The 16,306-nt window shown below is 44.7% G+C and overlaps 1 protein-coding gene and 1 long non-coding RNA gene across 4 annotated transcripts in view; one reads left to right on the forward strand and one right to left on the reverse strand.

The window, feature by feature from the left end:
- The window catches only part of NAV2 (neuron navigator 2), a 365,341-nt gene that overhangs the window by 133,479 nt on the left and 215,556 nt on the right, over nt 1-16,306 (forward strand). The window lies entirely within an intron of this gene.
- On the reverse strand, nt 9,595-13,466 carry LOC102248534. Its single transcript, XR_313758.2, has 3 exons — nt 13,311-13,466; nt 10,192-10,295; nt 9,595-9,747 (listed from the first exon to the last, which is right to left on the reverse strand). It is a non-coding gene; the product is annotated as an uncharacterized LOC102248534 (long non-coding RNA).

The raw sequence follows: 16,306 nt of genomic DNA on the forward strand, positions 1-16,306 counted from the left end.
TGTGATTTTTATGTAGATGGTGAGACAGCAGCAACGAAATATGGTGCTTGCTCTTAGGAACAAACTGTGCAGAACCGGTGCAAACATATGCTTGTTTAGAACTTGGACTGTTCTGACTTGTTCTGGTTCCTTAAAGACCCACAGCAATTTCTGTTTGTGTATGAAGCTGAGGCCTGGATGAGGCGGTGGTATCTCCCTACTCAGAAATGAAGGCATGTGGTCTGATTCCCTTTAAAGGTTAGAACAATGTGAAATCAGAACTGTGACGGGAAATGAATTATATGCAGATCATTCTCAATGTAACCTTGACAAGTGATATTCCCTCTGCTGTGTTGTGCTTGCTTAAGCTCTGATATTAAAGCTTTTTTTTAAAGAATCTTTTAAAATCTATTCTTTGCTTGTTGCATGTTCTGCATGTAACCATTGAATTAAAATTCATCATCACTGTCGAGTTGAGAAAACATTAAATTGTGATGCTCTGAGTGCTTAGCTTTTCCCTCAAACATGGATATTTACATAAAGGATGTATATTATCCGAGTCTGTTAATAATGCTAATGCCTGTTTAATATGAAGGTAGCAACTTAAGGACAACTCTCCGCCCGCCCCCCCTCCCCAGACATTAATTTGCTTCTAGAAATCTAAAAAAAAGGATAATTTGTTTTCTAACCTCACCTCACTCCAGTTGAGTAGGCACAATTTGATAGTCTCATTCCAGAATGCACTAAAATGACTTGGGTGCACTATCTAATTTTCTGAATTGTTATCCCAATGAGTTGGACAGATAGCCTGTTCAGTCAACTTTTTTTCATGTACACAACTTTTCATAATAGAGAGGGTGAGTGTGTGTGTGTGTGTGTGTGTGTGTGTGTGTGGTGGGGGGAAGTCACTTTTCAGTGTACATTCTGAAACATATTTCTTTGTTTTATTGTCCCATTGGAGATTGTTTCTTTTCATTTGATCCAGAGAGCAACCAGTCCTTACATAGGAAAGTGTGGCTGCTTTGACTTTTGGAAAAGCGTGGCTGCTATTTTTGCTAGAGCTACTGCAGCTGTCTAGTGTATTAATAATTGAGAAAATTTGGAGGATAGAAGACTTAATTTTAGTGCAGGCATTTTACACATGCAGTTATATCTTCACATGGAAGAGATGCAGTATTTCCTCCTGGGATAGATGTCATTGCCTGCATCCCAGCTCAGGCTAATGCGTATGTAGAACTGATATTTGAAGGTAGTGAACCTTTTATTCTATTGGGAACATTTGTATTTTCCGCACCTTCTACTGGAGGTGTTGTCTGTTGTAAAGTCCACTTTCAAACTTATAAAATAAGATTCTCACCCCAGGTTCGTTTGTGAAAATTCAGTTCTATATGTTAATATCTTATTTATAAACTATCCTAGTACCAGTGCAATTTTGTGGTTTCTCCATAACTCTTTCAGCTGTGGAAGTACTGTTTTGTTTTATGGACTTTTTTTTAGAATGCAAGGATATAAAAAATTCTATAATTGCCTGTGGTGATGAGTTCCAGCTTAGGGGCAGGGAGGCAGACGTGGTCTGGTGGCAAACGTAGCAGAGAACACAGTTCAGCTACAGGATGCGAGTCCAGGAAGATGTAAGAACCCCCACCACAGTCATTCCACTCTGTAGGAAATGAGAAGGATGATGATAAGGACAACAGGGCCATTGTCCTTTCCCCTATATTACAAAACAGTGACAAATTCATAAGGCAGAACTGGCCTGGGGCACACGGGAAGTTCTTATAGACAAGCCTGGTGTTGTTCTGGCTAATAGGACACGTGTGTGTATGTGTGTGTGTGTGAGAGAGAGAGAGAGAGAGAGAGAGAGAGAGAGAGAGCATATAGAGTGGAGCATTTCTATTCTTGGGAAGCACAATTTGAGAATATAGCATAGTGGATGGGCCACTGTTTCTAGATTCCTAGGTTAACTTAGGCCTTGTTTAGGGTGGCTAATGATAGAGACGTGTTGTTTGCTGAATGTTGCTTGGTTGGAGGAGTCCAGAGGAAAAGATATGTGGAGAGCATCATGCTGATAAAAGGAAGATGACGCACAATGAGTTGAGAAGGTGGAGAGTGTACCTGTTGGGAGGGTAACTGTCAGTCCCTTGAAAATAACCAGCATGGAGTTAATGTGCTCACTCTCTAAGAAAACAGGGCATCTTCAGGGCCCTTTAATAATGGAGCCAAAGAAAAGCAATTTCATCCCAGAGCAGGAAAAATGGGTGTTATTCCAGTTACAAAAGGGGAAATTCACTTCATCAGCTTACTGGTGGGGAGGAATGTGAGCTTTGATTTTGTGGTGGGAGGCACAAGCCTGCACCTCTTGCTCCAACCCTCTCACTTACCCTCCTCCTCCTCCTGACACACCAGAGCCCAGGCTCTGTTCCCTGGTCTGACTCCTGCACTCCAGGCTCTGCTTCGAGTCCTGCTCTGTATCCAGACCATGGGGACGTAAAAGCAGATAGTTGTGGCATGTGGACTAGATTCCAGGCGTCTCAGTGCACAACCCTGGGCATGACATTGCATACTTTTAGCCAGTCAATTGACAAACATTCACAGAGTGCCAACGAATGCCAGGCACTGGGCTAGGCCAAGGGAATACCCTTGGTGAACAACATGTGATTCCTGCCCTCAGGGAACTCAGTGATGAGTAGGCAGGAGACCAGAGGACAACGAGAACAACGGGACAGTGCAGCTGTTCCCACAGGCTCCTGTGCGGGGCACTGGGGCCCATTCCACCGCAGGCACTGGGGAGGTTTTAACATAACTTCTAAGGGGCGAGTCTCAAAGGCAAGAGGGTTTGCCACAGCGGGGTGATGGGTGGACAAGCATTCCCATTTCTGGAGAATCAGTTTCCCTGAGGGTGTCACAGACCCTGCTGAAGAAGGTTTTGCAATATCTTTTTAATGATCCTCCCCCAGTACTATGAGCTGTGTCTGGTGACATTCTCCCTGCCTCCCAGCAACATCAACCCTTTGTCATGTTGCATCCAAGGTGAGGGCTGAGGCATGGACGAGCCCAGAGTACAACAGACCCCACAGGCATGGTGGTCTTTTCAGACCCAGCACAAGCCTGCATTCATCCCTGCTCCACAAATTGCCACAGCTCACAGAGCAACCCCCATTGGACCCGGGAGCAAAGTCTCCAAAAGGAAAATAACCATCGTCAACTCCTGTGGGTAGGAGTTGAACCAGGGGATCTGGAAAAGGAAACCCCTACCTGGTGGGAAATGGTGGTTAATATTTTTAACATCAGCTCTAATGTGCCTCCACACAGTGCTTTCAGGTTTACCCACTGGATCCTCCCAACTCTGCTGTGGCCGGCATGGCACTCCCCACTTTGGGGTGAGAAGATTGGAATGCCGGGTGGCGGAGGGCTGTCCCCGGGCAGAGGCAGAGCCGGGATCATTGGCATCTGTAACTCTCGAGCACCCACCTCCTGGCCCTTGTGAAATAGGACTGTGACCCTGACCGAAGGGCAGAGGTGTGCAGTGACTTCCCTTTCCCCAACAAGCTTGGTCTCAGCTTATGTTTGAGTCCTTTGCCCTGTTTCAATCTGACCTAGATTCTTTGGGCGCCAAATTCTTGGAGATGGAACTGCAGAAACAACACTCCCCTCTCCTGCCCCTTCCCTGCTCCAAATCAGTCCTTTTGGCCTTTAATAAGTTCGTGTGTGCGTCAGAGCTGGTTAACTGTTTTGTCTGTTTAGCGTTGCCGTGGCAACCTAGGGGCATCCTTTTGGCTTTCCAGTGGTGTGTTCAGCAGAGTTATGTGTTCGTTTGGAAGGAGAAACATTGCTTGGCACTCGGCCAGCCAGTGCTGGGGCGGCCTGCCTTGCTCCTGGAACCCCTGGAGCTCCGGGACATGGGCTCACTTTGGGGCCTAGGAATGGCCACTGCAGGGGGGTGGTTTTCTTTTTAAGTCACTATTATTCTGAGTGGCTTGGCTTTCTGCTGTTGATTGGGAGAGGTGCAACGTTAGCAAGGCCTGCTGGCCCTTTCCGTGGAAAGCCCCAGGCCTGTTTTCCCCTCTGGCTGGCTGACCTCAGGCCTGGGGTCATCTGGGGCCTCCTGCCCACCTGCTTCCTCCTGGGCTCTCAGGGAGTCCTCCTGCCTCCTTCCCTCAGTGCATCCAGATTGGGGGCCAGCCTGGGCTTGAGAGCCAGACAGGCCAAGTGGGATTCCCTTCTCTGCTAGTCTGTGCCTTGAACTAATTATTTAACCTTTTGAAGCCTCTATTTCCTCATAAGGGTTTTGTGAGGACTAATGAGGCAATGAAAATGATAATAATGGTTAGTAGTAATTACAATGCTACAATATAACTAAAGCCTATAGAGAGTTTACTCTGTGGCAGGTGCCATTCTAAGTGATTTACATATACCCTCTTGGTTCATCCTCCCAACAGCCCTTTGAGGTAAGTATCCTTATTATCCCCATTTTCCTAGCATAGGGTCAGCACTCAGCCCATGGCAGTTTCCATGGTGATGATGGTCTTAGTAGTCATTCATTTGTTTGGGGACATGGAACCTCTTAAAAATTTGAGAAGAGTCACCAGCCCTCTCCTCCCCATGTGGCACATACCCCAGAATTTTGCACACAGCCCGAGCAGATCACGGATTCCAGAGGCCAGCCCATGTGTCCCCTGGGGCTCCATAGACCCCTAAGTTCAGGGCTCCCGTTGCTGAAGGCATGGCTCTGCTCCCCACCCTGTCCTTTCAGGGGCTCCTGTGGAAAATGCCAGCACCCGAGTTCTCAAGACAATAGGAGTTTGCACTTCAACACAGAGAAGGACATGTCTGTGGTTTGCAAACTTCTATTGCATGAGCAGAGTCCCTTCCTGCCCTCCCCTCCCCCCAGAAATAAAAACATATGTGGAGCCCCATATGTGAACGTGAGAAAAGAGGAATTGCTGCTATGAACAGGAGTAAATGGCTCAGGGCAGAGCCATCTTAGCCTTTCCCTTTGCCTTGCCCACCCCTCCTCGCTGTCACAGGTGCCCCTGAAGTCCTCTATCAGAAGGCCACAGTCCACCTGGGAAGACACAGTGCAATGAAGCTGGGAAGGAGCATGGGCACCCCGGTCCTCAGGTCTCAGTGCTGCTCCTGGATCCAGCCCACGTTTCTCTGGTCCAAAGTCTCCTCTGTGAAAAGACAGACTAGGTCTTCCTTTCACCTCTGATCTCTGGGTGCTGCAAGGCATGATGGCTAGAGCATGGGCTCTGATGACTGACTGCCTATGGTCTGGAGCATGCTCCTTAGGCTCTTAGGGGACCAGTTTCTATAATGGGAATAGTAATAGTACCTGCCTCATAGGGCTGTTGTGAGGTTTCAGTGAGAAAACTTAAATTTCTGAGCATTCACGATGCACGGAACATGTTAAGAGCTTTACCTAATTATTAGTTATTCCCCAAAGCAATCCTCTGAAGTAGATGCAATTATTGTCTATATTTTGCACATGGAGACTGAGGCTTTAAAAGGTTACTTTTTGCCCCAGATTACTCACCTAGGAAGCAGAGTTGGAGCTGGAACCCAAGTCTGTCTAGCTTAAGAGTATGTGGTGTTCACTGAGTGACAGAGAAAGGGTGAAATAAGAATAATCTTCGCCTCACGAATCCCTGTTCTCATTACTTTTCATTTGTGGATACAGCAGAATCAGCTGGGTTTAGCCAGGAGTTAGCAAGAAGGGGGGAAATTGATTATTTATGGAAAGGACCCAAGTTGGCCTGTTGATAGGAACTCAAGAAAAAGGGCAGGTGGCCCTTAGCGAAAGGCAGCTTATTGAGATGGCCGTGAAGAGCCTGGCGCTAGGACACCAGGGGACACAAAAGACAAGTGGCACCTAAGTATCTCCATGGAGCCTCTTGGGCCAAGGGAAGGCCGTCTGCAACAGGATCAGGTTTCTGGGCCCAATGACCTTGAGCCCTCCCAACAGCTGCCAGAAAGCCAGCCACATGCCTGGGCAGTGCCTGAGATCCTTGGGCAGCTGAGGTGCTTCTGCCCTGGGCCCCTAGGCCTATTTTTACATGACCCTAAGGGTGCACATATGTTACAGCTCCAGAAAGGCATGAGGTAAAGCCCACAGGCCACTTCGAATTTAAAGCAAAGTGGAAAGTGTCCAGGGCCAAGATCAGCAGGAAGCACCCACTATTTCCTACTCAAGGTGATATATTCACCGTCACTGCCTTTCAAAGATGGTGACAACCTCCACATCCGTCTCTCTGCCTCCCTGGTCACACCTCTATTTAACCCCATCACTGATTCCCCATTTCCTTCTCCAAATACTTGACCACACAAGAGAGGGAAGGGCCTTCATGATCCAGTTACTATAATGTCTTGCCACTTGGCCATTCGGATTCTATACCGCAGACATACTAGAACTTGGGGTGCCCCAAGAAGGCTGTGTGCATTCATGCCTTTGTACTTTATGGCATGCTGTCCAGTCTGCCAGGAAGACCTTACAATCGTCCCACCTAGATATCGTAACCTTTAATATTCAGGTCAATTGTTACTTGAAGTAGTTGAGATACTTAGGTGCCACTTGTCTTTTGTGTCCCCTGATGTCCTGTGCCTGCTTTTCTCATAACACACTCTCTTGTGGTTGTCTTTTTACTTACATTCTTGAAGGAGACACCATGTCTTTCACCTGGATGTCCTGGGTAAACACCCATGACTTGCATGACTGGCATATAGTAGGTATTTAACAAATGTTGGATGGGTAGATGGGTGGCTAGAAAGACCACGGAGAGAGCTGCCTGGACTTTGCCATGTGGCTAGAGGACTGAACATAACCATTGTTCTCACATCATATCTATAGCTGAGCAGTGATTTGAGCAGTGGGATTAGTTTGGTAGTTCTGTATGGGCTTTAAGCAGTGAATATTGAGCACTATTCTGAAAGTATCTTTCCTTCTCTTAATTCCTTTCTTCCTTGGTTTATCCATAGGACCCAAATGGGACACTTCAGTTAATTTTCAGTTTATTGGCTTTTTTCTGTTGCTTGAGGGTAAGCGTTTTTAGGTATCTTTATAATTTCCAGAAATTAATATTGATAATAAAAATGGCAAGACACTCTTCTAAGTGCTTTATGTGTTTTGACTCTTTTATTCTCATAACAACCCTATGGAATGAGAAATATATTCTGTTCATTCCATTAAAGGGTCTGGAGAACTTAGACCCTGATGTCTCTGCTGTGCTCTGTGCTCTGCCAGGGTCTGTGAGTCATACTAAACAACATCTTATCTTTTCCCTTCTGCTGGAGAGCCTAGGGTTATTGTCATTGGCCCCAGTTCTGTCCATGTTTTTATATAATAACTAGAGGCCCAATACATGAAATTTGTGCAAGAGTAGGCCTTCCTTCCCCCAGCTGCCGGCACCAGCTTCCCTCTGGCACCTGGGACCCAGGCTGGCTTCCCTCTGGCTTCCCTCTGCCACCTGGGACCCAGGCTGGCTTCCCTCCGGCCCTGGCTTCATCTCGTCTAATTAGCATATTACCCTTTTATTATGATAGATAATAATAATAATAATAATGGCAAACAGTTATCATATACACTTATAGCTGGGCACTGTTTTAGACATTTTACCTGCATTAACTGATTTTATCTTCATAAAACCATTATCATTTCATTTCACAGATAGGAAACTGAGGCAGAAAAAGGTTGAGTAACTTGTCTGAGGTCACACAGCTACTAAGTGACAAGCAAGGTTTGAACCCTGGAAGCCTGGCTCTAGAGTCCATTCCCTTAACGGTTAGGCTATTCTACATATAAGGAAATCAGTTGAAGAAGGAAAAAATGCTGACTGTGATGTGGAGGTACAAAAATTACATTTGTTATACTAGTAACTAGCCCCTCATATAGGTGTGGGCTGAGGCTTGGGATAATTCATTACATCATGGGAAGCAGATTTGGGATGAAGAATAAGCAGGGACTCTGGAATCAGGCAGATCTGGACCTCACATACTGGGCATGTGTGCTGGCAAGTGACCGACTCGAGGAGTCCTTTTCCTCAGCTGTAAGAGGGGGATAATGATGGCAGCTGCCTCCTAGGGTTGTTGGAGGGATGAATGAGAGATGGCACAAAAGGCACCTGGCATAAACCTTGCTCATGATGAGTGTCCTCTCCATGGTCGTTCCCTTCCCTGCTTACAAGTCACATATACTCTAACTATTGACTTGTGCATTAGAAAGTTTTTTTTCATGCTCAGAAAGTACGCATTCAGTCGGGTAGGCTAAACAATGTGCCGCAATCCCACCCCCAGAATGTTCACCTCCTAATACCTACAGGAACCTGTGTATGTTACTGTATATGATAACAGAGACTTTTTAGTTATAATTAAGGATTTTGAGATGGGATGACCATCCTGGATTCTCTGGGTGGGTTCAATGTGATCACAGAGATACTTGTAAGAGGGAGATAGGAGAGTGAGAGAGAAGATGTGATTATGGAAGGAGAGAGGGAGAGAGAGAGAGAGAGAGAGAGAGAGAGAGAGAGAGAGAGAGACAGGCAGGCATTGGAAGAATGCTATTTGGCTGGCTTTAAAGATAGAGAAAGGGGCCACAAGTCAAGGATGCAGGTGGCCTCTAGAAAGATTCCTCTGGAGCCTTCAGAATGGATGCAGCCTGCCAACTCCTTGATGTCAGCCCAGTGAACTGATTTTGGGCCTCTGATCTCCAGAACTATAAGATAATAAATGTATGTTGTTTTATGCCACGAAGTATATTTTGTTATAGCAGCAGTAGGAAACTCATACGCTCAAGGATTCAAACAAAGTAACTTCTACTATATTAGATGGTAAGCTATCTGGGTTTATAGCAGAGGTTCATCTTGCTACTGTGGGGCCTTTGGGTTTTTAAGCTGACTGCAGGTTGTCTCCATTGTTAGAACTCTTCAGAGAAGAGTCATTGTAGAGAAGCAGGGAGGACAGAGGCCCAGCTTTGCCTGTATTGTGAGTGGCACTGAGCTGTCATGTGAGTGGCAAGTGCCATTTCATCTGGTAATTAGAAGTGAATAGCAGGTATTCCTGACCTCTTCGATGCAAATGTAAACTCACATGTGGGTACTATGTTTCCTAAGAATGTGTTTGTCTTGTAATTAATATGACATATGAATAAATTTTGTGAGAGGTTTATCATCTATACTGTTTAATAATATCAAATTTTTGTAATACATATAAGTGGTTTTTTTCATCTCTTAGTTCAATAAAAATTTCCATCTTCCCAGCACCTGGTGCTAAATACATGGGAAGTGCTAGGCTAATGCTTCTTTGATGAATGAGCTAAACAGTTAAGGGTCCAGCTATCCAAGAGCTTCCTAGAGAATGCGGGTGATGTTACGTATCAAATTTTAATGTCAAATACACTATTTACTTTTTAAATGCTTTAGAGAAACTTGAGTCATCCTAAGCCAAGAAATTCTCTCAAACTAGTCTCTTCTCTCACAATTTTATATTTTAACTTAGTCACCAAGGTGTCTGGAAAAGATACCAAAATGACATTATTTTCATTAACAAGTGAAGTGTTTGGTTTGGCAAAGCCTCCAGCTATGCTTCTCCAGCTTTAGTGTGGAGAGCTCACTAAGAGGTTGCTGGGTCCCCCCTGATTCGGTAACTCTGGGGAAGAGCCGGAGAATTTGCATTTTTTAACAGGCTCTTGAGTGAGGCTGATGCTGTTGGTCCGGTGACCACATTTTGCCAACGTTGTTTTAGAGCCAAGTACAAAAAGCCTCTTCTGAAACATGCCTGCAAAAACATGCATTTAAACTTACGTTAGTTTGCAAAGTTGTTTAAAATGTTTTTAATTTAACAAGGTTGCTAGAGGGATTGTTTAAATTTAACTAAATATTTTGAATGAGCCCATCAGTTGCTTTTTGGAAAGGTTAGGATGCTTTGGACATCCTCTTGTCTGGAACTGTAGGAAGATCTAAGTTGATAGGTCTGAATTGTGCACGTGCTTTTGTCTGAGGGTCTGCATGGGCCCCTCTACCTCTTCCAGCTCACTTAACCTCTGTGACCCTGGGTCCTCCATTGAAAAACTGCAGTGATAATCCTTTAGCTTAGCACATTGTACTTCACTGTCTGCATCCCACTAGACATTAACTTCTTTGAGGGTGGGGTCGCATCTGTCCATCTGCCCACACCACCTGGCACCTGGTAGATGCTCCAAGATATTCCCATCACACTTACCTTGGGACTGAGGTGTTGTTGTGAGTGGCAACATGGTGTCAATAAGGTTAAAGAGCTTAGCAAATGTGAGGATGGGCAGGGGGAGAATAGCTACAAATCTTGAGCTGAAAGAGAAAATTGGATGGTGATTTAGAACCATGTAGATTATGGTTTAATATCTAAGCCATCTGGGCCTCATGCTGGGATCCACCTCCCTGCATATGTCTTGATGGAATTCTGATGGTTCAGCCTAGCATCAAAGGGGTGTCTTCTGTATGTGTGTTTATTTTAATTTATTTTTCATGAAACAGAATTAGCAATGAATTCCTGTTTGCACTTTGTTAAGGTATGGTTAGCCTATGGCGTCTGCATGTTGGAAGCTGATCAGTAGGTGAATGTGTGAGCCAAGGTTCCCACTTAAGCAAAAGGTAGAGAGTGGTGGCCAACAAGCTTAGTTCGGGTCCCTTAGTTTAAAACAAAAACAACTAAACAGATGCCAATAGTTAGATGAAGATCCATATACCTCATAAAAATTGTTCTTCCAGCTTTTTAAAGAAAAGATCTGATAACCTGGCAACCTTGGGTTGTCACTCCCCAGGCAAAAGTTGGTGAAAAATAGGTAGCAGCTGCCCCTTTAGGTAGGTATGGGGTGTGTTTGTCATGCTCCCCACCATTCCCTATTGCCTTATACCCAGACCATTTCAGTCATTTGTTACCTCCCTGCCCCCTGCACACATTTGAGGTTTTTCAGCCCCAAGCTATTCTGTTTTTATAAGTGTCATGAATTTCCTCAGAAATCATAAGCACTGTCATGTTGGCTTGAAAGATACCTGTTTTGGGAACATTTTGAGTTTGAAATAATGCCTGTGTTTATATTGCCTTAAATATCTCCTCCTGCACCTGAAGATTTAAAACACTGTAAAGAACATAAATATCTTCCACAAAACATGTCCAAAGGATGTGCGAGGAGCGACTTCTTCCTCTGTGAAGTGTCCTTTGTCCATTTGATGTAAAGACTGGATTTGGTTTGGATGGATTGGTTACTTGCCTTTTCACACTGCTGAAGGACAAGGGCAAGGACAGTGACCAAACAGTGGTTATTTTTCTCCCGCATTAGTGAAGCTCTTGCTCTTTGGTTGTTCAATCTCCATGTTCATAACTTTAAAACGTTTTCCATTAAGTGTTCAAAGTCCAATTCTGCCACTTTACAACTGCGATTTCAGGAAGGCACTCTGTGCCTCCATTTCCCCATCTCTAACGGTGAAAATGAACTGAAATAATAGTGTATGGAAAATAATCTAGCCCAGTGCTGTGTGGTTTTTTAAGAGTGCAAATACTAGTTTCTTTCTAGGCCTTTATAGGCTTTCAAGAAGGGAATCAGTATACCCATTTTACTGAAAGGAAAACTGAGGCTCCGGGGAATAAAGTACCTTGCCCAAAGATAGCCAGGAATGTCTTCTCCTCCACTCACAATGCAAACGATAGCACTTTGACATGAGTTGGTTTTTCCTATGGAGTAGATTTAATGAGTGACAGGGATTCCCACATTGGTGTAAGCATGGTAGCAGTCACGTAGGGTTGGATGGGGTGGCCAAACCAAAACTAAATCTCATCGTTCTCCCACTTTCCCCTGTAGGAACAGGAAGGCCTGTGGAGAAAGGCATACAACCTGGGTTTCCTTCAATATTGTAAGGATAACCTGCTACCTTTCATGGAGGTTTTGAGATGAGTCAATTTGGAATTAAACCTCCCCTGGTCCCCATCTGCCTCTATAAGGGGATTGTGCAGAAGAAATCCTAACTGAAGCCAAAGCAAAAGGCTTGTAGGGGTTAGCCTGCTGATGGGGGTTTCTTTAAAAAAAATTTTTTTTTGTAATCCTCACTCAAAGATATGCTTTGATTGATTTTTTAAGAGAGAGAGAGAAACGTATTGCATTGTGAGAGAGAAACGTCTACTGGTTGCCTCCTGCATGTCCCCTCCTGACTGGGGTTGTCTCCTGCATGCATCCTCACCGGGGACCAAACCCACAACCTTTTGGTGTATGGGACAATGCTCCAACCAGTGGAGCCACCCGGCCAGGGCAATGGGGTGTTTCTTCTAACTTGATCCTTTCTTCTGTATGTCATCATCAAGCTTGTGAGATTCCTTTGAGAGAGCCTTACAGAGATTTTCTTCTGAGTTTCAGAATTTACTGATGCTTTGTCTATAAATGACTCCATTTTTATAATCACCCAGCAGTTTAATTGTAGCCTTTAGGAGGAGGGTGTCTTTCTAACACATCGATATATAGGTAGAACCATATGAAATAGCCAACATTTAGCCATGCTTTACTCATAACAATTGCCATTTTATCTGATTCAACTGAATATTTGACAAAGATGGAAATAGTAACAGAGCTTAGCATTATGTGACAAGAAATTGTCACTATTTCCTCACAGGTGCATCAGATATCTTGTAGCTTGGGAAGCTCAGGATATCCTGTAATAGAAACCTTCCTTGTCTAGCTTCTTCTTTTCCGGTGGATTTTGCCATGCCTCTGACATTCCAGCTATGACAGTAAACAGAGCTGAGAATGATTTTAATATTAATCACATTCTTAATTATCTTTAATCTTGTATAATTCTGGATTAGTTAGAATGTAGCTCTTTGCCTTGGTCAGAGATTTTAGAATATGAAACTATTTGCCAAATCTAGTTTCTTGGTGTAAAGTATTTTGTTTACTACTTGCAGAAATCTCCCAAATTATATATTAATGGTCAACAGTGGTCTAGAATTGGGGTTCAGCTCTTTAGCCATACCCACAAACAGCTTTTGAGATACAAAAACAAAAAAGAACAACACACAAAAACAGATACAGATAATGTTTGTGAAAAGTCCTAGAGGTGCCTGGCATATAATAATCACATACTCATTGCTAGAATATCAGGAATTGGAGAGAGAAAGGAAGGGCAATATTGAGTTACATCTTCTGTGGAAATTAACACTATGGCGTGACAAACACAGGCAGAGGATGATGGAGCTGTCATCTTCATTGGAGCTGTTGCCTTCATTGGAGCTGTTGCCTTCATTCCCGCTGTCACCACATGGGGAGGGCAAAGTCTTGCAGGATTCTGAATTGAGTATTAAACATTCAAACTTACCTGCTTGGCTTTGCTTTCCTGGTAATCCATGCTTCTGGGACGTGCCTTGCACTTCCATACCTGCTATCCCTGGAACTGCAGAGTAGAAATCCATGAGCAACCCAGAAGACCCATGAGCTACGGACCGTAAACTGGCTGAGCCACAAAACTGAATTGCACAGCTTGTGTGTGGGAACTAGTCACCAAGCTGGTGAGCACGTCTAGCTCTTGGCCTTCGTCTACAAATTACCCCATTCTCCTGTTCCTTTCTGTGTATTTGTTTTGTGGGTGAAATGATATGTTCTAGTGGTATTTCCAAAACTGAGGATTCACTGCACTCTGGGGAATATCCAGGATCTGCTGTTTCGTTTTATTTTGCATTTATATTCTGCTGTCTCTTTGTGGTGGCTTATGGGTTCCAGCATGTACACATGGCAATGACTCAAAAAGAGCCTCGGCCTTCTAAAAAGAGCACAGTGAGTCAGTGTCAGGCTTGTCAGGCTTACACCTACTCGATAGGTATAAGTTGGCGCTTATCACGTTTGTGAGCTATGTTTGGTGGAGCGATACTTGTTTACAGTGCGCCCTGCCCGGGAGGCTGGCTGCTCCATGAGAGAAGGACCACGCTGTTTTCTCACCGCTGTTTCCCCTCCTCCTAGAGCTGCCTTGGTGTGAATGAATCAGTATCTTTTCAAGAGAGGGGTTGGTGAGGGGCAGGTATGAGATCGGGTGATGGAGAGGCCCCGGAGTCCTGGACAGCAGCACTTGACAGGAAAGCCAGGAGCAGGAAAGGAAGGCAGCCCAGAGGAGCTGGTCTAATTCTCTGTTTTCCAAGGGTTCAGCCCCAGACACAGCTTTGGGCATGTCATGGCCTTAGAACTATTCCTCAGAGACATTCTCATCAAAAATGACAACACAGTACAAAAACTGCCAGTGATTGGATCTTTCTTAGCATCACACTTATATCCTCACAGTTAGTGACAACCACTACTCTACGCATTGGTTGTTATAATGCCCATTTTACAGATTAGCCCACTTGCTGAAGATCATAATTTAGTAAATGGCAGGATCAGGATTTGAATCCAGGTTTGTCTGACCCCAAAGCCTGTGTTATGTTCGCACACAAAGGCATTCATTCAGCCTCTCTGACAATGACGATCCCCACTGGAGTTTCCTCCTCTAATGACTGCCATCTCTTCAAGGGGATACTCTGCAGAGCTCAACTGTGAGGGTGTATGATGGGAGCCTCCAGAATAAGGACTGACGTTTGCAACTTTAGTTATAACTCCCTTCCTAGGCTTCTCTCTTTGCTTCAAGGGAAAAGTTGAGAAGCCAGAAAACAACAAGAACATGAACTATCCTAGGCAGTTGGAAAGATAGTCACTGGAAGAATTTGAGATTCTTGTTATCAATATTTTTTCTCCTCTAGAGAGAATTTTTTGTATCCATATGGACTTACCCATTTGCTGTAACAGCAGAGAGACTCCTACAATGTTTTTTAAAGGAATTCTTGACAACATTGTTGGAAAGCTGAAGTTATAAGTACTATAAAAGGTAAGGTGGATAATATTGCCAAATTTAAGCAGACCCGACAGCGGGACTCAAGCCCCATCCAGCCTGAGTCCCATGTTCTTAAGCTTTCTTCTTCAAAGTCGCCAAGAGAGCTAGAGCTGATTTGCTGGAAGCTTTGATGCTTCAGTGGCCCAAGCTGGGACAGAAGGTATGGAACCCCCCTCATACTGCTGGACAATGTTGGCTTTAAGCATCAGCCAAGCAAGTGGCAGCCTGTGGGGCTTACAAGAGGAGATACTATTGAATATTCTCCCACCTAGAGAATTTGAAATGCCACCATACATTGCCTTTATTCTGGGGTCCCCTTCTAAGATCACAACTGTAGTGTCAGACTCCACCAGCTCTATCCTGTGGGGTTGTGCAGCTCCAGGACCACATTGTGGTCCATGAGCCGTGTGATCCTATGATGATGCTGGGCCCCAACCCTAACATAGGTGGACACACACACACACACACACACACACACACACACAAAAATGAAGCTGAGCAAATTATGCATCAGGTGGTGGCCCCCAGGAATGCAGAGGAAAGAGACAGACAGCAGGTAAGACAGGCATTTAGGAAGGTGTTTCCCCAAAGTGCATTTTGCTTTTTGGTTTGATTTCATGATTGGATTTATTTTCTATATTTATTTTTGGAAAGCACAGAGGAAGGAGTGTCAGAAAGGTTAGATATGAAACAGACCTTCCTGGTTAGTACATGTGACCACAGATGCTGACATTCCTTTTCCGTTCCTCCTTGTCTCTGTTCCCAGCCCAGATGTCTCTGGGCACTGCTTGAGCCATCCCTGGCATCCCTGCTGTTGCCATGGTGATGGGGGCAGTGGCAAGGCTTCCCTAAGAACTGGAAGGACCCCTGCTTTCTCTCCTCACCAAGACAGCTTCTGGGTGCAGCCCCATGTGGCTGGCCCTCTGCTCGCACTCAGCGTCCTCTCTATTGCTCTCCCTTGCCCACTGGCCTTCAGCCATTTCGACATTTTTTTGGTTCCCAAAAGTGGTACATTGCCTGCTGCCTGGAAGCTTTCAAACATTAGGTTTCCTATGGTGGTTACAACCTTTTCTGGATACCCAGCGAACTCCAATGTCTTAGTTCAAATTCCCCTCTGTCAACAAATATTCTTGAGCACCTACAACCTGTCCCATGCCATTTGAGGTGCTTGGGGCTATATCATTGAACAGAACAGACAAAAAGCCCTGTTTCTGTGGACCCACTTGCTATCTCTTCCTTAAGAAGTTCTCCCTGCCCCCCATCCCCCAGGCAAGTCTTCCAATATATGACAGATGTTACTTGTGCACTATTTATTAAATGCCAGTTCCCCTACATTAGACCGTAAGTTCTACAAAGTGGGGATTACATCTATTATTCACCACTATATACCCAGTACCAGCACATTGTCTGACTCCCAGTAGGTGCTTGGTATATATGGGCGAAGAAATGGATGAGTG

The sequence above is a fragment of the Myotis brandtii genome, unplaced genomic scaffold (assembly GCF_000412655.1).
Source record: "Myotis brandtii unplaced genomic scaffold, ASM41265v1 scaffold293, whole genome shotgun sequence".
Classification (NCBI taxonomy): Eukaryota; Metazoa; Chordata; class Mammalia; order Chiroptera; family Vespertilionidae; genus Myotis; species Myotis brandtii.